Here is a 24,637-nt window from a genome sequence, read left to right on the forward strand (position 1 = left end):
CACTGGTTTCAGATTCTCTTATCCAGGGACCCTGAGGGTGCTGCTGCCAGTGAGTGAGGTGAAGGAACCACGGGGTGTGGGAGCCCAGGACAACGGTGTCCTCACCTCTTGATTCACATTGCGCCCTTCAAGCAAGCAAGAAAGATAGGGAGCTGGAAGCTAGGAATCCACAGCTCAGGTACAGGAAGTGGAGAGGAGCCAGGCAACACAGGCTCAGGGAAGGGAGCAAGGCAGCTCTGGTGGCATGGAGAGTGGAGTGAGGTCAAAGAAGGGATTGCAAGCTTTGGAACTGAAGTTACAGGCAATCATGAGCCACCACATGTCCTTGCTGGGAATCAAATCTGGGTCCTCTGCAAGAACAAGTGCCCTTAGCTGCTGCACCACCTCTCTAGCCCACATGGTTCAGTTTAAACAATGGGCACAGGAGTCGGGGTTTTTATGGAACAGCAGTTGTCAGCTTCTTGCTCATTTGTTTTGTTTTTATTGAAAACACGCCACCTTTGCTAACCATCTTTCTGCATTTAGAATTTTTTTATGCTCTGTTAGCCATGACACCCTCAGCAGCAAGATTCAAGGTGGGCCCCTCCTACTGATCAAGGACCACTGTCCTTGATGTTACTGCCTCCTGACCACTCTACCCTGTAGGATGTTTCTGTACCATACTTCTGGCCTTCCAACTTAGAAATACAGTTCCCTAACCAACCCCACTCCAGCCTTGAGCCATCATCATCTCTGAGCTTCCAGCAATGCTAGTGCCCTTCTCCCTGGTCTTTCTCACTGTGCTTCTCAGCAGGGATGCTCCAGCATCCACAGACAGCATGGACTCTGCACACTTCCCCTGGAAATGTTTGCTGTTCCATCCACTCTGGCACACACACTTTTCTGAAATTCATGATCCTCTCTCTTCCACTACAAGACTGAATCAGCCTAGATTTTCTGTGTCCTATGCTGTGGCTGTCCTCTGACCAGATCCAAATGGTGTTTGTATCTGTGTGAGAGAGTGGAGCATTGGTCCAACCTGGGAAGTATGTGGTACAAGAGCAAGTCATGTGGAAATGATCCTGGCTCATAAGCCAGTGGGAAAGTCTTGACCTTTGGAGAAGTGATGAATCTATGAAGAGTGAAGCATGATGGTATTGTGTGTGGTTCACAGGTCAGCCCACTTTACAGGCCACCATGCTTTCTCCGTATGAACACGGACAAACTGCTGGTGCCTCCTGGACATTTAACATCAGTAGAGAGTAGTCTTTCCTCTTCAATGCACTAAATATGAACTGGACACCAATTAGCCTTAAAGCTAGAGGTATCATGGATGAGCAATTCATAAAATATTTCAAGATAATCTCCACAGCAGACTGCAGTTATTGGCTCAAGAAACTCTTAAAGCAACAGAAGGAAAAGCCAAGTAGGTATTACCTAAATTATCAGAAGTCAATTCCATCATTTGATGGACTGAGTAGGATATTTCCTCGTGGTCTTCCTGTCTGAGATCCAGTGATGACCATGGGGATCTCTTGTTCTCACATCACTTTCCAGTGTTGCTCATTCCCTACTAACTAATGGCCCAGGCACTGCATGGTCTGCTAATGGGCCCCACGTCTGCATGCATCACTGTAAACCTCCAACCTTTTCTGCCTCGCTTATAGCTGCCCTTCCTCCAGCTCCACATCACTTTGAGAGGCTTCACTTCTTTCTCTGGCACAATTAAACATCACCAATAGAGCCACCATCCAGAATATCCTAACCATATAAATATGTCACATTGTTTGATGGTTCCACAGATATTTGGTTTCTTTGTTAATGATAAACTCTGCAAGGACATCATCTACACAGCTCTACTCCTCTCTCTACTCAGGAATTATAAGCAGTTATTACACATGAGTCCCTGGGGCTGAGTGGGGAGAAGGTGTTGATGGAGGTGTGTTTTTAGCCTATCCGAAATTTTCCTGATTTTTTCTTTTAAGAACCAACATCAAGGCCCCCATTACCACAAAGGTTACATCTTTCTCCCAACTTCCATACATCACGACACTACCCAGCTTCCATCTACCAGTCAGTTCCGCAGTAAGGAAGACTCTGCTGTCACAGTGGTAGTCATCCCCGTCATCGTCCCGTCTGTCATTATTTGCATTTGCAGTTACAAGAATGTGAAGAGGAAATCTCGTCCCCAAGGAGGTAAGGAGCAGGCTGGGGTCTCACTCTGGTTCTTGGTAGGGTTAGTCTGCTGAGGACGTGGAACAGGTGTCCCACTGAGTATCGGGGATGTGAATTCCAGTCTTTATGCTTCCATAGCAAAGAACCTTACCCACTGAACCATCCTCCCAGCATCAACACTGACCTTTTGTCTGGTTATCAGTTCAATATACTGTCTTCTCCTCAGACAATGAGAACTGAACGTAACAAGCTTCTGAACACATCACTTGCATGCACTCCTGTCCTGGCCCTTAGAGGGACCCTTACCATGTTCTCATCTCAAACACAACTGCAAAGGTGTTTTCACACAGTCAATAGAACTGCCAGTCTACTCTTTCAGCCTCGCTTTCCTCTGTGCCACCTGCAACTGAGAGGCTGCTGACCCCAGAATTGGTCTGTCTGAAAAGGGCTTGGGTGGTCTGTACTCAAAATCACCTCCATTTGTCAGGGTTCATGGGACATTGAGGTACAAGTTAAGTGGTGACTTGCAGACTTCTCTGTTGGTTTACAGACTCATAGTCTGGAGCTTTGAATCTCACTGCAAAACCTTTCCAGACAGAAACCTTCAGCTGCCCATGAACTGTCCCATCAACTGTCACAAGTCACAGGGGAAGAGAGAGACCCATGGAGCCAAATGGAGAGTTCCTCAACCAAGCCACCAAAATGTTGTCCAAGGAGGATGAGCCAAAGACATAGTAGTAAAAGGATTTACTAAACCAGACACACCGAAGAGTCAAAAATCTCTTAAAGATGGGCAAAGAAGTGTATAAGAAAAACCTCTTTTCTTTTCATGACATGGCTGCTGCACTGCTGAACTCTCAGCAGCTCTGAGCACTTGCATGATCCCTGAACAAGAGCGGGCCTGTCAGCCTTCCCTTCATGGAAGGAGAGAGTCTCCTGAGTCTCCAGAGATCCCTGAGAATCTATCTGCAGTTAATGGTGCTGTGGAGTGGAAGAGACAGACTCCCTATGTTCTGCACCTCCACTCCAGACTGCAGGCCTGATCAGTGACTGGCTTTGTAAAGTTCATCCTTTCCTACATTTGTACAGAGCATCTTTTACACAGCAGCATCCACACACCCAGGATGACAACAGCTGTGCAGACAAAGCCGGCCACAGTATTCCACTGTCCGCTGATATCAAACCAAGGCATGATCACACAAACCAATTGGAGCTTATGAAAACTGATGGTGTACCAGAGACTTGACCTGGGGAGATGTGTGTGTTCACAGACACACACACACAAACACACACATACACACTCACCCCAAAAAGTGAACCTCTGACAGAACAGAGTACCAACACTACAAAGGCCCTTCTTGGGGGACCACTGGGTTTTCTTTGGGGTTGCTAACAGGGGTGTGGTGAGGAGTTACTTAGAGGAGCTGGGATGGATTCACAGCAGCTGCCTCCCTGCAGAGCCCACCTCATCAAGGCTGCGACTCAGGGGACAGCACAGCTAAAACTGCACAGCTTGCAGGTCTTGGAAAGGTCTGGGATCTTCTCTGAAGCTGGTTAGGGTCCCCTTCTACAGTCTGTGTGAATCCCTCTAAAAGTTCTGAGTTTCTTTTTCTCAATCACAGGAAGTTGCTTAATTCCTGGTCTAAGCAGCCTCACCCTTACTCTGAAGAGAATGTTGCTATAAAAAGAAACACCAAAAGCAATAAGTGACTTTTCCATCAAGGCAGAGGACTTCCCCCACAGACAGATTAAAGCCCAAAGTGTCAATTCTGCAGAGGACCCAGGTTATTTGATTTCCAGTCCGTTCTTTGTGTGTAAAAGTGAGATCATCCTTCGGGTACAAAGTGACAACAGCAAACAGCTTGTTTATGCTTTAAGCTGTCTTCTGTTCTTAGGAAGGCCTTCATCCCCCAAACCACTTCACAGCTTAACACTACTGTCTCCAACCAATGAAAAAAGGCAGAAAGTAAAGCAGGGATGTGAAGTACAATTAATAAAAACTCAGAGACAGTTTAAGTTGAAGATCCAAAAAAGAAAGCAGCTACCACTGGCTCTTACCTCGACCTCAGTCTGAAATGGCAATCCTGCCTCCAGGAATTTTAGAATGAGACTGTGTCTGAGAACTGTCTCCTCCAGTCTTATAATCTGTTCTAGGGTTGGGATTAAAGGTGTGCACCACTGGGATTAAAGGCATGCCTGATATCTACGGCAACAAGTGTGGCCACTGGGATTAGAGGTGTGTGTTACCACTGCTTGGCTGTAAGGCTGACCAGTGGGGCAGTTTTACTTTCGCAATCCCTAGGCAAGCTTTATTTATTAAAATACAACTAAAATGCCACTACAGGGATGTGTCCATAAATAATGATTTCAATATAAATTATATTGTACAAAAATTGTTTTTAAGACATACAGTCTCGCACTCAACTCTTAACACAACAGACACTTCCTTCAAAGTGATTTGTAAATCAAGTGGCCTTGCTTAGGAAGGGCTTTTGGAGGGCGAGTTTCAGTTTTCAATTACTGGACCATGACTGTTACAAGGACTAACACAAGAAAAGTTTGTGGGGTTTTTCTGTTGTTATTGTTGTGTGTGTGTGTGTGTGTGTGTGTGTGTGTGTGTGTGTGTGTGTGCTGAGACAGGATTGCTTTGGAGCCAGTCCTGGTACTTGCTCTTATAGACCAGGCTGGCCTTGTACTCACAGAGATTCGCCAGCCTCTGCCTCCCAAGTGATGAGGCTAAAGGGGTGTGCCACAAGAAAGTTCATTTTTGAGCCACAAGGTAAAGGTTAGAGAATATAAAGTATAAAATATTGTGGAATATTAGTTAAAGATATATTACATTCTTATATGCTGTGGAATATTTGTTTAATGGTGCAAAGTTGTGTTGTATTCTTTTATGTTGTATTTTTTAAACTCTGTGAAACTACCTAAAACATTTGATTGATCTAATAAAGATGTAAACGATCAATAACTAATCACAAGAGAGAAATTGGTGGGACTGGCAGGAAAAGAAAATAAATGAGAAAGAAAAGAAGGAAGAAAAAGAAAGAGGATACCAGAGGCCAGCCCCACAGCCACACAGTCAGCAATGGAGTAGGAAGCAATGAAAAGAATATGGAATAGAGAAGGTAAAAGCCCATAGGCAAAAGGTAAATAGGATAATTTAAGTTAAGAAAAACCGGGAAGGAACAACCCAAGCTAATGCTGTGCCTCCAGAAGAAAGAATAAATCTCTATGTATTTATTTGGGAGCCAGGTGATGATCCTACAAAGAACAAAGAATAAAAAAGACCAATTACAGTGGACATTTTAAAAGTCATTCTATAAAATAAAATAATAAAAATGCTACCTGACAACCATAGCAATAAATACAAAATCAGTAGCAGGAAGATTTGTGGGAACCCTCCACCATTTTGGTGCTGAAGAACATGCTTCCATAGAGCAATGTGTTAAATGGGAAATTCATAGGAAAACTAGGAAATATTTTAACATGAGAAAAAATGAACACCAGGTTTTAAAAACACAATGAATGTTAAAATAACCAGGCTAGCTAAGGATAAAACAATATTTTATTTATTAAAAGGGGAAAACTCATGAACCTCTTTTTTTTCAAGAACACCCCTGAGCCTATAAAATACCTCCTCCATCCCTCAACGACATACCAATTATAACCAACCTCTAAATGATGTCCTAAACCTGAGGGCAAACTCTGCTGGGAGAGGGGACATTGTCCTCTAAAATTGCTTCCAGCTGTCATGGGGGTGACATTCTTTCTCGGGGGTCCTGTGAAAGTAAATGATGCTTAAATTCCAAGATTAATATTTGGTCTGGTAAAATTGCAAATAGTCTCTGAGTGTTTTGTGGGTGTCTGGCCAGAATGTTGTAAAAGATGTGCACCATTTCCATTAACCAAGTTGGAACTGTCTTGTGCAGCTGGTACCAAACAACAGGTCTTGTAGTAGTGTTATCAGTATCATGACGTCAAATTAACCAGGCAGAATTGTTGTTGTGTGGCCCCATCTTCTTCCTGGGAACTTCAAAGATTACTGCAGGAAAATTTATTGTTTCTTATGGGAAACTTAACCATTGTCTATATAAACATATATAGACATATATATTCAATGAAAGGTATGATAAAGACAGAAACAGATATGAGGTAAGGCAAAGAAAGTTTATAAATTATTATTATTATTATTATTCTGTCCCATATCATGGCTCTTGACATGAGACAGAAACTCTGGGATTCCTCTTACCAACAGGCTTAGAATTGGAGAAGGACTGAGCCAGGGTCCAACTCCAAAACCAGCTCTATATACTTATAAATAAATGTACATTAATACATATCTTAAAATATGCTTAGAATAATTTCACTTACAGAACCTATTCAATTTTCTTGCTGATCCTTACTGGGTTGTAAACAGTTTCCATCTGTCAGTATTCAAACATCCAAGGTACCTTGAATTTTTTGAAGATGAGTGTTTAGCTGCGGAAATAAGAAGAGAACCCTGCCCCCATCCTATATGTTGTTCTTACCATCAGTATGATTATCATCATTGTGGATGAATTGTCATTTGCCCTTTCCAAGAGATTCTTCCTCTTCAAACCGAACCTTTATTAATTTTGATGATATCCATAATTTTTCTTCTCCTATGGAAACAAGAGCAAAACCCCTCCCCCAACACAGCACATCTTTTGGCTTCCATTGCAAGGTCAGCACATCCTTGAAATAAACTGGTTGATTCTGCAGCCATTGTCCCTTTCTCATTAGCACTGAGAAAATTCAAGGTTAATAAAGCATTATGTAATCTATTTCTGGGGGTATTTTCCACCCCTTTCTCTTTGTTTAATATATCCTTTATAGTTTGATTTGATCAGTCTATGACTTCTTGACCTATAGGATTGTATGGTATACCTGTAACATGCTTAATATTGTAATAAGCAAAAAAACATTTCATTTTCCTAGAGACATAGACTGGACCATTATCTGTCTTTATTTGTGCAGGTATACCCATGATGGCCATGACTTCTAATAAATGAATGATTACTGAATCAGCTTTTTCTGAGCTTAAAGCAGTTGCCCATTGAAAACCTGAATAAGTGTCAATGGTGTGGTGTACATATTTAATTTGTGAAATACCACAAAGTGGAACACATCCATCTGCCAGATTTTATTCCTTTGAGTACCCTTTGGATTAGTCCCTGCAGGTAGTGGCGTTTGGTTATAGAAAGAGCAATTGGGGCATTTCTTTATAATCTCCTTAGCTTGTTGCCATGTTATAGATAACTCTTCAAGACTTTGCTATTGACATGATGTTTATTGTGAAATTCAGAGGCCTGCAGCACATTTCCAATCAATGATTGATCAATTTCTGCATTACCTTGTGCTAGAGGACCTGGCAGACCCATATGGGATCAGATGTGTGTTATATACATAGGGCAAAGCCTATTCCTGATCATGTCTGATACCTGGATAAACAATAAAGTCAATTCTGCATCATCTGGTATAAATTCAGTGGTTTCAAAATGCAAGATAACTCTTTCTGCATATTGTGAGTTAGTAACTATATTAAGAGATTCTTTAAAATCCCTTAGCACCATAAGAATAGCATATAATTCTGCCTTCTGAACAGAATCATAAGGGCTTTGTTCCACCTTACTCAATTCTTCTGATTTGTAACCTGCCTTCCCTGATTTATTGACATCAGTATGAAATGTACAGGCTCCAGTTATCAGAGCATCACAGATGATTCGAGGAAGAATCCAAAAAGTTCTCTTTATAAATTTAAGCCTATTACTTTTGGCATAGTTGCTATTAATTTCTCCCAAAAAAATTATCACAAGGTCTTTGCCATGGTTCATTGTCTTCCCATAACTTTTTTATCTCATCAGTAGTGAAAGGCACTATAATTTCTCCTGGGTCTATGCCTGCTAGTTGACAAAGTCTCAATTTACCTTTTATAATTAATTCAGAGACCTTTTCCATATAAGTTTTTAATTTTTTTACTTCATTTATATGGTAAAAAGATCCATTCTAAGATAATATTATCTTTCTGAATTAAGATTCCTGTAGGAGAAATTCTGGACAGCAATATGACAAGAATACAACTAAGCTTTGGATTCACCCTATCCACATGTGCCTCCTGTAATTTTTCTTCAACCATGGTCAGTTCCTTTTCTGCTTCAGCTGTTAATTCTCTGGGACTGTTCAAGTATTTACCATCATCCAAGGTTTTGTTTAAATGAATTATTAGATCAGGTGTTATCCCAACAGCCAGTCATAGCTGGAGATGTCATTAAGAAAGTCATTAAGAGTCAGTAACCGATCTCTCCTAATTTGTGCCTTTTCTGTCTTAATTTTTGTAAACCTATTTTATAGCCTAGATAATTGACAGAATCTCCTCTCCGTATTTTTTCAGGAGCAATCTGCAATCCCCATTTAGGTAAAACTATCTTTACTTCTTCAAACAGTCTTTCTAAGGTATCTATGTTTGAATCAGATAGCAAAATATCATCCATGTAATGGTAAATGATAGACTTAGGAAATTGCTTATGTATTACTTTCAATGGTTGACTTACAAAATTTTGACACAGGGTGGGGCTATTGAGCATACAATGTGACATGAGAGTACACTGGTACCTCCTAGTAGGCTGAGAATTGTTATAAGTAGGCACTGTGAAGGCAAACTTTTCTCTATCCTTTTCTTGTAAAGGTATAGTGAAGAAACAATCCTTTAAATCAATAACTATGAGAGGCCATCCCTTTGGTAACAGAGAGGGCAGAGGAATTCCAGATTTCAGTGGGAACATAGGTTGAATAACCTTGTTGATAGCTCTAAGATCTGTCCCCATTCTCTACTTTCCAGATTCTTTTCTTAACAACAAATACAGGAGAATTCCAAGGACTGGTAGATTCTTCTATATGTCGAGCATCAAATTGTTCTTGTACCAGCTGTTCTAAAGCCTGCAACTTTTCCTCAGCTAAAGGCCATTGCTTGATCCATATTGGCTTCTCAGTCAACCATTTTAGAGGCAGGGCTGTTGGTACATCTGAAGGGTCATCAATTGCTTTGTGTTCTTGTACAGCCCAAATGGCCGATTTTCATCGTCTGTAATATCTTCTAATATTTTCCTCAGACATATAAGCTTTAGAAGCAGCAGGTATGTTAATCTGGGTATTCCATTGCTGCAATAGGTCACAACTCCATAAATTCACTGCAATATTGGCTATATATGGCCTTAGTTTTTCTATTTGCCCTTCTAGCCCTATGCATTCAACCCATCTCATGCTTTGCCTCATCCAAGATAGGGTTCCAATTCCCATGAATTGAACATCTACCTCCTGAAGAGGCCAAGTTGGATGCCAAGATTCTGGAATAATGATACTTACATCTGCACCCATGTCCAATAAGCCTTCAATAAAAATGCCATTTATACACAATCTTAGCTTTGGTCTTTGTTGATTTATCGAAGTCTGCCAGAATATGTGTTTCCTCTGTCTTATCAGATTTTTTGACTCATTCTCCACATTTATCTCATCCTTCAGACCATTATTGCTTTTGACAGCAGCCATGGGGCCTTCTAATTTTCCTGATGAGACACGTTCTCCACAGTAACAGGAAAGGACTGGACCACATTTGTCATGGAGGCCCGCGAGAGGCCCCCCATTGTGTTTTCCCAATGGTAATGGGTTGCCTTGTCTATCTCTTGTTGACCTACATTCATTGGTCCAGTGCCAGCCTTGGCCATACCTGCCTGAAGGCTGAGTCCTCCTGTTCCTGTTATTCCTAGAAGAGGCATTATTCCTGGAAATCTGTTGTCTACAATCCCTTCTCATATGTCCCATTTTACCACAAATAAAACATTTGGTATCTTGATGCCTTCTCTTACCATTGGAAATTGTTTCTCCTACCCACACTTCATAGCCATAATCAAATGTTCTGACATTCATTGTAGGTAAGACCCATTCTTCCAGGGGTGATGATCTGATCTTTAAAGGCCCCAAGATCCTTTTGCACTCTGCATTGACATTCTCATAAGCTAAAGATTCAATTATTATACATCTAGCTTCTGGGTCAGTTATCCCTATTTGTACGGCCCTAGTTAGTCTTTGCAAAAAGTCACTAAAGGGTTCTCTCTGGCCCTGTTTAACCTTGAGATATGATTCCACTCTCTGTCCTGGGTCCTGAACCCTGTCCCAACCCTTTAAAGTGACTGTGGCACATACGGATAGGATGTGGCCATCATAAAGAGCTTGGTCCTGAGGATCAGAGTAAAGTCCATCACCTAGAATTTGATCTAGGGAAATCTCAGTTCCTTTTGCTCTTTCCTGTTGCTCTAAAATTCTAGCCTTCTCTTTTAAAAGGCATCTCCAATGCTATTGTGGGCCACTTTCTAGGACAGCTGACATTAATTGAGCCCAATCGTGAGGTGTGGCCTTGCTACTGAGAGCCCAGGTTTTGAGCATCTCTCTGACAAAGGACAAATGTAGTCCATAATTCACAATCGCTTGTTTAATTTCTTTCAAATCACTCATATGTATGGGCTCCCATGTATGTTCCTTGATGACCTTAGGTTATTTGGAGCCCGCTACCTTTTCTGATGTTATTACTGGAAAGGAAGGTAGAACTCTGGGGAAGCTATCCCGGAGACTTTTACATACTGACGAAGTTAAATTTTGCCTTTCTACCTTTTTCTCCTTTTCATCAAAGTAGATAATTTCCTCAATCTTTTCAAATCTGTTTACCATTGCCTTCTGCAGTCTAGTATTATGCTCTAATGCCCTCATTGAGGATTCTAAGGTATGAAGTCTGTCCATTAGAGATAATATCTCATCCTTGGACATAATCTTCATGGCATATATATTACCTTCTTGGAGGGACATTCTATCAATCTGCCATACCCCTTTGAGAAAGTCTGATTAATACATTCAGCATTTCTAATCCTCTCAAATAATGTTTCAGCACCTACTGACATGGACTGGATTTTATGAGCCAAATCAGCCATTTCCTTCTCCAGAGCAGTGAATCTCTCCTTAAATGAATTACTATTAGACTGTACCTTTCTTAAAATTAGCTCAGTTGATTGAGTCATATTACACAAAGATCTAGTCTCCTCCTTGAGAACTCCAATCTCTTTCTTGAAGAGGTTGGTATCAGTCTGAATTGATTTTGAAATTACCTCAGCAGACTGAAAATTGTCAGACAAGATGGTTGTGCCCTTCCTTAGTTTTTCAACTTCTTTTCTAAAAATACTGGATTCAGTCTGTAAAGAATGCATCATTTTCCTATTGTGAAACCATATTATGAAAAAGCCATAAAATACAAGAAAAAAAGTGAATCCCGGAAATAGCCATGTGAGAGGGGTGTCATTCGCATCTTGTAAGACCTCCCACATGGAGTAAGTGAAAAGGCTGTGGAAGCCTTGGAGGGTTAAATTGTCTGACATTTTTCCTTTTTAAATTCAAAATAAATCTTACCTGTGGTTTAATAAAATCAACAAGAGTAGGTGCAATAACCATTGTCCGCCAGTAGGTGGCAGGGTGTACATGAATTCACATACTTGGTTTTAGATAGCTGAATGTAAATGAAATACTGAAACATATACTCAAATCAAGAAGTTAAAATCACAGAGCATGAGCTCTGTTAATGTGTTCGGCTGCTCAATAATTTCTCGTTCTGGTGAGGTGGCAGCTGTGGCTGGACCCAAAGCCTGTAGCATGGCATGGGCACAAGGCACATGCACCTGGAAATGCTCTGGTCTGACCAGTTTAATGCCACAGAGGCGTGACTGGTTGACGCGCACGTGTGGGTCGGTGTGTGTGTGTAGGTGTGTGGGGGGCGGTGTGTCAGTGTGGGTGGGGAGGTGTTGGTGTCTGTGTGTGTGTAGATGTGTGTGGGGCGGTGTGTTGGTGTGGGGGGGGATGTCAGTGTATGTGGGTGTGTCGGTGTGCCACTATGTGAAAGGCCTCCATGACTGGTACCGCACACATGAACCTTCACAGGCATGCATACTGTAGCCGAGTCCACTTGTGCTCTCCGTGCTCACCACCTCCAGTGCTTGTGGCCCCCAACTGTGGGAGAATTTTCTAGAGATCGCCTCCAATTTCCACCTTTTTGGGAAAGTTCGCCAGGCAGAGAGCAAAGTTTGGCCCTTAGCTGTAGCTACCTAGTCCCTTTAGACTTGGAATTAGAGGACCCCAGTTAGCAGCTCTTTGTGGGAACCGGTGCTAATCAGAACTTGAGAGTGTTGTGAATCAGAGAACGATGAAGTGGGAGTTTTTGGACCCTGTGATTTTCACTCTTTCTTGCTTACATTAAAAAATAAATCCTTTTATTCTGAGATTTGAGATTGGCATACCTCAGAAAAGAACATTTGTTTTATAATTTCCATTGTCTGTATCTTTTGCCACTTACTCCCCTCTAAGAGTCATAGCAAGTAGCTTAGTTTGGAACACTAAGGAGAAATCAAACAAAACATTTGTTTAAAATTTTGTAAAAAGTGAAAAAAATAAATTTGCTTTTTCTATGAGCAGATCATTTTGTTCTCTTATCCATGTAATTTCAGGCGAACAAGTTATATAAATATATATTCATAAAATAAATATTCTCGTTTTAAGAATGTAATTTGATTCACTGAGTAAAAAGTTATTTTGGGGATACTTTATGAATGAGTTACACACCTATTTCCCAGTGTGTATACTGTTAAAGAATCTTGAACTTTAAAGGTGAAAACCAGAGAAATGAAGGTTGTGTCAAAGCACCCATTTATCTGCCGCCTGTCTGTCATACATATTATGAGAGAGACAGGGTCCACAATACCAGGCTGGTATTGAACTTACATCTTCCTTGCTCAGTATCCATAGTGCTTGGGTAGAGTACTCTTATTTACAATGAGGAACTTTATTGTGTGAACTTAGAATATGGAGATGATGTGAATGATTAAAATTAATTCTGCCTCATGTGGATCTGGTTGACTTTATTGTAACACACAGAGTGATGCCATGTGGACTGATGCATGTTGAGTCTGAATTTAGATTACAGCTGTGAAGGCTTAAGGAGAGGACTGTAATTTTTTTTTCTTCCTTCCTATTTCTCTTTTAATATCAATGCTAGATCCTTAGGAGAATCTTGGGGTGCACAGCAGTTGTGAAGGCCGCCAGACGGTTCTGTCTTTCACCACCGCCTTGAGGAAAGAATCACTTGTTGTGATCAATTGTTTCTTTATACTAGGAATGCTGAACACTGGCTGCATTTGGAAATCAAGGAGAGTGTGTGCCAGGGTTAGTAGGAAACATAAAAAACACTAAGTTTGTGGGAACTGCTTTGAAAATATGAACCAATAGACATGAGGTGTGCTTGAAAATTGAGGAAAATTGAGACTGTGCTAGGGAGTGTGTGTGTGCTAGGGAGTGTGTGTGTGCTAGGGTGTGTGCATGATTTTGCTGTGGGTGCATGGCATGGGATGGCCAGAGACCAGCTGGAGTTGTTTCTTCCCTTCCTGTATTGTTCTCCACCTTCTTCTTCATCTTCTCCCTCCACTCCCAACCTGATTGTTCTCTTTAAATCTGGCTAGCCAATAAACTACAGGGCTCCTTAGGTTGCCACCCTACCTTAAGTGTTCAAGTTACAGATGATGGTGTTTTTGTGGGAGTGCTCAGGATCTGAACTCAAGTCTTCCTCTTCATGCTTTTGTGGCTGTAACTTTAGTGAGCTCTCTCCACAACCCTTTATTGCTGAATTCTTTTCTTTTCTATAGGGGTAGGTGGGAGGCCATGTTTTGATGCAGGATTTCTTTGTGTAGCCCTGACTGTCCTGGAACTTTTCCTGTAGACCAGGCTGGCCTCTCACTCACAGAGATCCTCCTGCCTGGGCCTGAGTGCTGTGATTAAAGGCCTGTGCCACCAGGGCCTGGCTGTTGTTGGATTCTTAATTAGCATTTCGGCACCCCCTTTTCTACTGACAGCAGTTTCTTTCTTTAGAAAGAACCAGGTCAAAGCAGTTGTGAATGGCGGCCTTTATAAATACACAATGGTTGGGAAGAGCTGGGAACTTTAGAGTCTGAGCTAAAATTTTGTAGCTAAAATTTATAGCGGGGGGGGTTAGTTAATTAACATGTAATGAACATTTAAGTGTCTGCTATGGGTTAAATCCAAGAAGGCCTTACTTACTTCTGCCAGATACCAGGTCTTAGGCATATAGTACAGACTTGTGTATTTTTGAAAACATTTCTACAGGTATATATAGTTTTGTATAGTTTTTGTCTAATAAGATCTCCTTTCTCATCTTGGAAGGTGCTTGCTTAACCCCAATAAATAATCCAGGACCTACCTTTAGAATCCGGACCATTTGATGTGGGAAACCACAGTTAGGTTAGAATATATCAATAGTGTTTTCTGTTATTTGTTCTGTATCTACTCTTTAATCTTTCTCCTTTCCCTCTTGCTTTCCTTCCTCCTCTGTCTTGAGTATTAAAGAGTTTGCAAATTGGGCTGTAGAGATGGCTCAGAGGTTAAGAGTCCTGGCTGCTCTTGCAGGCTGCCTGAGTTCAATTCCCAGAAACCATATTGTGGCTTACATCTGTAATGATATCTGGTGCCCTCTTCTGATGTATAAGCATACATTCAAGCAGAGCACCATATATATAATAGATAAATCTTTAAAAAAAATAGTTTGCCGATTCCTGTTTGGCAGAAGCAAAAGTAATGAAAGACAACTTTCCTTTTAAATTTTATTTGTTATTAGTATTCCTCTGTGTGTGTGTGTGTGTGTGTGTGTGTGTGTGTGTGTGTGTGTGTGTGATATAACTATGATCCTACAGGTGACTCACTAGGTTCTGCTACCATTTACTTCTGGGATATTCTCTCAGTTCTGGACCAGTCGACCTCACGTCATAGTAGATGGAGGACCCAGCTCCTGATGGACCCCTGAGGCTGCATTGTCACTGGTATCACAGGACCAGAGGGCCCCTCTCTCCCAGGGCCAAAGACCATGCAGTTGTCACTTTGAAATTCCTGGACTGCTTCTGCCATCACTGTGTAGGCTTGCTTTCAAACTCTGGGGTATCTATTGTGATTCTTCAATTAGTTACCACTAAGAACTCCACATAGCATCTACCATACACGCCTCAATGTCACAGATTGCCCTTGGCCCTGACATAGAGTACATGCATCTGGCCATACTCACCATTCATATATTGTCCACAGGAGCTTTAACTTACAAAAGCAGAACTGAGCAGTTTAACAGAGACTACCTGCCTACAAACACTTTAGCCATTAACAGTAGAATCTAGGGGCCATATGTCTGTCTAAATGGAACAGTGACCCTGGAAGAAGAGCTGCACCTGCTGTGGGTGAGGAGTCCTCCTTATCTGAATGAATCCTTTTCTCCTCCCAGAAAGGACTCTGGTATCTCTGAGAAGTGGTTCTGTGGTGGACACTGGGCCCAGGAGGCCAGCTTTGTCCTGCATGTCAGTTCTCATATAGTTAATTACCAATTTCTGGCAGCATGTAACCCGCTGACCATCTGTCTGCCTGTAGAATCTGTATGTTCTGTCACTTTGGGGGCACACACCCCACCCTGAGGTCAGAGCCTGGGTTACATACACATCACAAAGCATCTGAACCCTGGTCCCTCCATGATGCTGTCCCCTGACCACTCCACTTTGGTCCTCATCAGGACATTTCTGCCCATGTTCCTGACATCTCATCTCAGGATCACCATCTGCCTTCCCTGCCCTGGCCTTGTACAGTTTTCATCACTGGGCGTCTGCAGAGTCCCATGTCCTTCTCCCTGGGCAATCTTTCCATGCATGGCATACAAGAGTCCTCCACGCTCTCCTATGGAACAGAGTGAACATATTTCATATTACATCTCCTTTGGCACATGTACTTTTCTTAGTTTTTACACATACCCTTCATGACCAGTTTTAGAAATTCTTGATTTTCTATTTCATGCAGTATGGACCAGCCTCTGACCAGGTCCCTGAAAGTCACTCCTGGGGTCAGTGACAAGCCTGTCTAGTCTACTTGTGGAGTCCCAGGTCTCTTAGAGACCTTGTCTAATCAATACTGCTGTAGCACAGTTGTGAGAGGTTATAGAAATGGTTTCCTTACTACAGCATGGGGGTCTATTTATAAATACTTCCTTCTAAGTCATCCATCATCATCATCACCTATTATTGCTATCACTATTGCTGTTATTAATTGACACATGCTGGAAGTCGAGGATGCTTTCTTTAAATCGCCTTCAAAATTCACTGTTCCTCCTACCACAAAAACAGCTGGTGAAAGAAACAGACAGACAATTTTGTTGATAGATACCACATACCAAAATTAAATAGAGACTAGATAGAAATTTGAAAAAGATCTGTAACCCCTAAGAAATTAGAAACAGTCATTAAAACCTCCCAACCAAAAACAAACAAAGAAAGAAACAACAACAACAAAACAGAGCCAGATGGTTTCAGCACAGAATTCTATTAGAATTTCAAAAAAGAGCTAATACCAACACTCCTCTGGTGTGGGAAATCTGTCTATGTGTTGCCTTTATTGGTTAATGAATAAACCTGTTTTGGCCAGTTACCTAGAAGAATAGGGCAAGGCAGGAGTTCCAAGCAGATAGAGGAGGGGAGAGCAGGCAGAGTCAGGGAAAAGCCATGTAGCCTTCGTTGAGGACAGAGGCCTGCACAGGAGCCTGCAGAAACTTTGCTGATAGGCCACAACCTTGTGGCAATACACAGATTAACAGCAGTTCCCAACATGTATGACCACTATGTCTCTTCCAGACATATCTCACTTCTGGACATCTTGTCTGACTGTGATCTGTTCACAGAACAGCGTAGTGGGAAAGAGCTCACCTCATGATGCCTGCCAGAGGCCTGGTGGGCCTTCTGATAGCCCAGGACCACAGGCTGCTCTCTCCCAGGGCCTAGGACTATGTCAGGAGACACAATGGCATGGAGTGTATTTTCCCTGCTGCAGGTGGGTCAGGCTGGCTCCTGCCCAATCAAGGTGCTTCTCCAATTAGACACTGCCATGAACTCCATCCAGGAGACATTTCCTAGAACTGACACCTTGGACTGACATATTGTCCTGGGTACATTGGAGAGGCAGAGAACTCAGTACTGCTCAGTCCAGCAGGCTGGGTGACTCAGCAGTGATAATCTGACAGTGAAAGCTGGCAGCTGCTGACATAGATCCGAGACTTTGTCACTAAGAATACCTGTGGTAGCAGCAGTAATAGAGACACTTCCTCTTTATGGTGACTTGGACTGGGTCACTCCACTGATGGAAGGTCTTGCTGTGACTCACTCCCCCTCTGGAAACACTCCCACAGACACAGAGCATCTCAACCATTCTCCACATCTGCTAAGACAGTCAGGGCTACAATGGTGACCATTGTCAAAACCCCTTACAGTTTTTTCCTTCGTGTTTTAACTTACAGTGCCTACTATAGAGTAAACACAGCATGGAGGCAGCACTGACATGAAAAACACACATTGATCTACAGATAAATCTCACAGCCTCCCCCACCTCTGCCCTACTGTTCCCTCCTCTCCCAGTAACTCCCGTTCCCTTTTCATGTTTTCATGTTCCGCTGTTCTTCTTCATCTCTGCCTTATACCCTCTCCCACCTACTGAACCTTCTTTTATTTTTTGGTTTCTCTCCACATTTACTCCCCAGTAGGTAACTATATTTAACTTTTAGAAGCTGGGATCGAGAATGAATTCAAAGCTATTTCAGATACAGAAGTGGGGAGAGGTGGGATTTCTGGGACTCACTGGCCATACACCATAGCCAACTCAGAGACCTGAGGCCAGTGGAAGACCTGTGTCCTCAAGTATGATGGATCCAGCCTGGGTCCCCAAACAGAAGCTGGTGCTCTCACCCTCTTAGTCCTCTCTCCAGGCTCCAGAAGCTGCTTTTAACTGGGAGAAGTTTTTTAGTGGCAGAACTCTCCTGAAGGTCTTAGGTGCCAGTGTCACAGAGGTAAGGAGGAAAGCTCAGACTTCCTTCCCCCACAAGACAGCTACTGTCTCCAACAGGGAGAGAGTGAAAGGAAGGAAATGAAGGTGGGAAGGGAGAGTGGCAAGAGGGAGTTGAGGGAGGGGCCCCCTTGACAAACAGGGACACAGGAACTTGAGGGTATAAAGACCTTGAGGGGGTGGTGGGGAAGGAACCTGGGGGGAGGCAAATGAGTCTGGAATGGAGGAGAAACTTGAGAAAGAGGAAGTGAGGAAGAGCAGGCTGGAGGTCCCAGGGGACCCAGCGGGATGGTCTAGAAGGAGACAGAGATTGTGTGTGAATCTAGAGAAGCAGGGAAACTGCTAAAGCTAACAGGGCCACTTACTGGAAAGGCCAAAAGACTACATTGCTGTGGGCATGGAAACCTCACAGGGACAAGCTGGGGTAAATTCCTGGGGCACATTGAGCAGAGAACCAGCTGAAGGCACGACTTACTCTGTCTTCGTCTCTCCTGAGTCTGTTGTCCAGGGTACCTGAGGGCCCAGCTGAGGTGAGTGAGGTTAAGGGACAGCTTGTCTGGGAGCCCAGGACCACAGCACCCTTGCCTCTCTGTTCACACTGAGCGCTCTAGGTGCCCAAGCTTGACTGAAAGGAAATCGCAGTGGGCTCCCAGAGAACCGGAGCTGCACGGCCCCCGAAGAGATGTAGAAACAGATGGGAACTAGGAACCGGCATGGCTCTAGCACAGGAAGGACTGAATTCACAGCCCAGGCGCCCAGTGTTTTGTGAATCTCTGCACAGGGTCCTCTGCGGGGCAGTACTGAGGTCTCCCCCATTCTCTCCTCAGCTCCAGCCACACCTGTTGGGTGCCGGGCCTCAAGAAGGAACCATGGCAAAGGCTGCAACCTTGGGATCCCTAGTTCTGTGGCTTTTCCTTCTGCTGAGCTGACTGGGATCTTCACTGCAAGCCAGTGAGTTACCCTGACTTAACTAGATGGGAGTGGGGAAGGGGAGCTTCATGGAGGAGGGTGGAAGGGGAGCATCAGGCTACTGAATCAGGAAGATCAAAGATTTAAGACTGGGTTCTCTGGTCCTCACCGTGCCGCCGCCCCCCCCCTTCTCTTCAGTGGATTGATTAAGTTAGGGGAAAGTCACTGTGGCAGAGCAGGAAGGGGCTGCATGAATGAGGAAGGCACAGCAGCAGAGGGGAGTAGCTAGTGATGCCCTCAGCACCACTAGGGTCCACTTCAGCCTAAGCCCTGTCGCCAGTGCTGGCCCTTCCAGGAGGCGGTGTCAGACAGCTGCCCTGGACCTAAGGCAGTCTATGCTCTGAAGACTGCCTTCTCGGGGGTTCCTCACAAGCCCGCCACCATTCCAGGACCCCTTTGTTCTTGAACTTTCCTCCCCACCTTCAGATGCTATTCTCTGGAAGATGACAAAATGCCTCCAGGGACAACCACAGCCACAGGCAGCCACAGCCATACAAATTCCTACTTTTTTTTCCTTTTATTCTTTTCCTTCTTTCTTTCTGTTTTTGTTTTTGTTTTAAAGCAGGATTTCACACCACAGCCCACAGTATAGAATCTCCAATAATCCCATTTTTCCCTCAGTCTAAGCTCAGTTTTCGTCCCCATGGGACTCATCCTATGGCTCCCCACTTTCTGGTCCATCTTGCCTTTCCTGCTCTCCCATCAATAAAATGCATTTACATTCTCTTCCACCAGGTGGCAGACTGCTCATGCCTGAAGACTCCTCAGGTAAGCAGGGGCTAGCACACCTTGTCCACTAGGGAAGACTCTGGCAATGGTCCTGGGTGGGGTGTTTGAAATCTTCTGTCCTTGCTCCCAAGCCCATACAGTCTACCTCCTGGGGAGATGAAATTAGATACTGGTGTTCATTTAGGAAGGAGAAGGTTTGCTTTTGTTTTGTTTTTTGTTTTTTCTGTAAATGGCAGGCACTATTCTCACTGTATCAATCCTGCATCAAATACTCAGGTCTGCATTCTGTGTGCCAGCAGCAGAAGGAAAAAAGCTGATGAATGGGCAGCAGATTTGTCCTCTGTCCTTCTTCTGACCCCAGATTAGTGCATATCCACGTCCTAGTATTGGTGCCCATCCCCACAGGGCGTCATCAAATGCACTGCCAAAGCTGCGTCCTTCCCAGTCAGCAGTGGGTTCTGCATGCTGCCCAGTCAGCCTGTGATGTCTGGGATAATTAAAAATGACAGAAGAGGGCCTGGGGTTAGGGTGCCTTTGTCTCTCCACTGCTGCCCAGTGGATTCCTTGGATTTCACGCCCATAGAGGACACTTATTGAAGCCTGAGGTACTTGCTGAGAAAATGGTGACAGCTTACTTGAGAACTAACGTCAGTTGCTTCGTCTACATGAGATAAGATCTCCACACCCACCTGGGAAACAGGAGATGTTCTGTCAGACAAGAGTCCTTGCTTCTCCCTTCTTGGCAGCTCTCAACACACAAGTGACTTATTGGGACATCTTGTCTGACTGTGACCTGTCCACCTAATAATCTAGTGAGAAAGAGTTCACCTAATGATGTCTGCCTGAGGCCTGATGAGCCTTTTGATAGACCAGGACCACAGGCTGCTCTCTGCCAGGGCCCAGGATCATGCAAGAGCCTCAGTGATATAGAGTTTATTTTCCCAGATGCAGGTGGCTCAGACTGAAGTCTGCCCAAGAAAGGTGTCTCAAATTAGACACTGGCATTAACTCCACCCTAAGCATTTTTCTAGTATTGAGATCTCAGGGTCATGGATTTTCCTTGGTCATAGAGCCCTAGGGCAGGTCCAACCAATGCCTTCATAGATGTATTGTCACTGGCTGTTTTCAGTCTCCCAGAGCAGAGCTGAGCTGGTGTAACAGAGACAGTCTTTCCTGTGAAGACTTCAGTACTGATACAGTAGCTGTATTAGGCACTTTCTGCTGCTGTGATGAACACCAAGGCCACGGTCACACAGGAAAGAAGGGTTTGGGATCTTAGAGTTTCAGAGGACAAGAGTCCTTCACCTCACAACAGAGAATCATGGCACCTGGGGTGCATGGTGGCTGGAACAGCAAGCTTAGAGCTTACATAACTTTAGTTTGCTTTGGGTTTTGTTGCTGTTGTTGTTGTTGTTTAGTATAGCACATCTCTTGGTGTACTATACTTTTGTTTGTTTGTTTGTTTTTTGAGACAGGGTTTCTCTGTGAAACAGTCCTGGCCTGGCCTGAAACTTGCTCCGTAAACCAGGCTGGCCTCGAACTCATAGAGAACCTCCTGCCTCTGCCTCTCAGTACTGAGATTAAAGACATGTTCCACTACCACCTATAGGGCCCAGGTCTGCCCTTGTTCCTGGGGTGTATTTGCGGGGACAGTTTATGGTCAGCCAACTAAGCATCCTGTTTATTTCTGTGCTCTCCCTGCCCCTCCTAGTGATTAGGTGTAGGTCTTTGACTCCATTGTTAATATGATAATTTCCCACCTGCCTGGGCAGGGGTCCTTCTGCAGCAGTTAGGTACTTAAGGACTTCCCCGAGCCTGAATAAACGGCATTCTCATTCGGCTGATCTCCTTTCCAATGACCCTGGTCTCTTTGTGTGTTCTTTCAATCTCCAAGCCCTTACCAGACTCGCCTAAGGTACAGTGGTGCGCGAACTTTCAAGTTGTTGGTCAGGGCTGTCCAACGGGCTGTCAAGAGGCTACTAAAGCACAAGCCTATTGCTCCTGCCCTTCTTTTCCCCAGAGCTCAAAGGTAAGACCCTACTGCTAAAGACACCATGCACTTTAGAGACAGAGCCCAGAGACCACTAAGCTGGAACTGACCTAAAGTCACCTCCCTAAGGGACTACCTTTCTTGGTTCCAAAAAGTGTTATTCAAGCTTCCACAGGAGGTTGGCAACCAATAGTCACACCCAGCTATTGACGCCTATGGACCACATCAGTGAGCAGCATTCCACAGTAACTCTTATCTGTGCAGAACTGGCACACATGCCTTGATGGTATCCAGCAGCTCTCTCATTGAACTTAAGACCTGCTCAGCAAGAGGGACATCATGCCTGCACTGTACAGGAAACTAATAATAAACATAGCTAACTAATAAGTGCTGAAGTCATGGTTACTAAAGGAGATTCCACAACCACTAATTTACTAAATCAGCATAATCTCTAACAGAAATCTATAAACATTTGTCCTTAAACATCAGAACAGATGTATTCTTCACTCTCATCGAAGGAATGTCTCTTTGCAAAGAATGGAGACCACTGTAGAAAACCACAAACAATATGCAGAGTTGAGGAGCACACTCCTAAGGGATGAATCTTCCAAACAGTCCCACAGCTAAGGCTCAGGGAACAATTCAAAAGAGGGGATGGAATTCCAACATGGGTCCTCTGGAAGAGCAGTCACGGCTCTTAACCTCTGAGTCTTCTCTACAGAACTGAATCTGCTTTTTACTGGAATAATTTTGTAATTGCAGAACTTTCCTAAAGGACTTAGGTTCCAGTGTCACAGAGTTATGGAGAAAAAGCACAGCTTTATTGACAAGATAGTTACTAAGGGTCTCCAGTGGGGAGGGGGATGTTGGTAACAGAAGGACATAGAGATGAGGGAGGGGAGAATGACAAGGGCACCTTGTAGATGAGGAGTGCTGAGCTCTGGGCCAAGCATTAGGACAATTAAAGTGTGGAGGGATGACAGGGATGAAGGGAAAAGACTTGATGGAGAAAGTGAGTCTGGGATTGAGATGTATGAAGAGGGAAGGTGATGAAAAGTGCAGAAGGGAGATCAGAAGGAAACTTAGAAGGCATGGGGTGAGGTGGTTGAGAGGGAGGCTCCTGGTGAGGCTGAAGCTAAAGCAGGTGTGTGTCCAATACTCAAGAGAGAAACTCCTAGTGTGACTCAAGCTGCTGTGGGCGTGACTGGCCTTAAGTTACACAAGCTGCCAGAATCCCATCCTGCCCCACAAAAACACTGACTGTAGGGCCATAATTTGCAACTGTAGGCAGCTTCAGTTACCAACAAGGGAGAGTGCCAGGGAGGGACCAAGAGATGTGAGAGCCTGGGTCTACATCCAGGGCAGGGATGCTCCACTCAGATGATGATAGTCTCCACCTCCCAGAGGGAGGGACCACAGCAGTCTGTTAAAAATGCACCAGCGCAGAATACCCACTGAAAAGTCAGTAGATCTTTGTGAAGGGTGCTCTGTAGGCCTGCCATGAGCCCTCGTTGGTTCTCTCCACAGATCTGATTGCTAAACCTGTTACTCAGGATATGGCAAGGACTGCAGCTGTCCAGAACTATCCTTCCACTAAGGCGCTGTGCTTCTGGGTTCTACTGATCTGTCTGTGGTCCATGATACCTGCTGGTGGTGAGTTGTTATATTCTAACTGGAGGGGTACAGGGAGTGGGAAGGTGAAGAAGGGGAGAACCAGGCTATTGAATCCCAGGGTAGCCGTCATTCTCTGGGAAGATCGTGAACCCAAGGAAATCCAGCAGGGCTAACTGTCCCACACCCTGCCAATTTTATACAGTCCAGGAAAGGACTAGGAAAATTACCTGGTCAGAAGGGAAAATAAGGAGGGCAGGGGACAAGATGCCAAAGGGGAGTCCAGCTGATGCGCTCAGCACTCAATCATACTGGGGAGGGGGGTACAGGAAGCCTAAATCTAGTCATGAAACCCCAGTGTGACACCCTGCCAAGAGGCTCAGACAGCTTCCATGGACTTAAGGCAGTCTATGCTCTGAAGACTTTCTTCCCAGCCTCAGAAGTATTTCCAATATTTCTGGAAATCTTTGCCCTCAAACTTTATTTTACACCATTCCAATGTATTCTTCCACAGATCACAATAGATGCTTCCAAAGACACAGCAGTCACAACTACCTTCTTTTTAGCTTTAAAAGTCAGTATTTCACACCATAGCACAAACTATAGAATTTGCAACAATTCCTTCTCTCCCTAGTTTGGTCAGGTGCTGGAATTAAAATTTTGTACCACCAAGCTCAGTTTCAATGCCATAAGACTCATGAGCCACCTTCTGGCTCAGCGCCCTTCCCTGCCCATCTAACCTTTCCCACCCCCATCCATAAAGTGCCTTCCAGCCCCTTTCCCACCAGGTGACAATCTGTGGATTAGCGCCTCAGCTAACCAGGGCTGTCTATACTGGACTCTGGCAATGGTACTAGACAGGGAGGGACATGTGGAAGGCTCTACTCATGCTTCTCAGGTCCCATGTACTCAGCCTCTTGGGAAACCAGCACCCAATAATGATGTTTATTTAAGCAGGAGTAGGTTCATTTTTTTTTTTTCTGTAAATGGCAGACACTAAATATTTTCATCTTGGCAATCCTCACTATATCTATCCTGCATCAAATACTCAGGTCTTCATTCAGTGTGACAGCAGCAGAAGGAAACAAGCTGATGAATGGAACAGCTGATTTGTCCTCTGTCCTTCTTCTGACCCCAGATTAGGGCATATCCATGTCCTAGTATTGGTGCCCATCCCTACAGGGCGTCATCAAATGCACTTCC

Source organism: Chionomys nivalis, chromosome 2 (genome assembly GCF_950005125.1).
Source record: "Chionomys nivalis chromosome 2, mChiNiv1.1, whole genome shotgun sequence".
NCBI classification, from domain to species: domain Eukaryota; kingdom Metazoa; phylum Chordata; class Mammalia; order Rodentia; family Cricetidae; genus Chionomys; species Chionomys nivalis.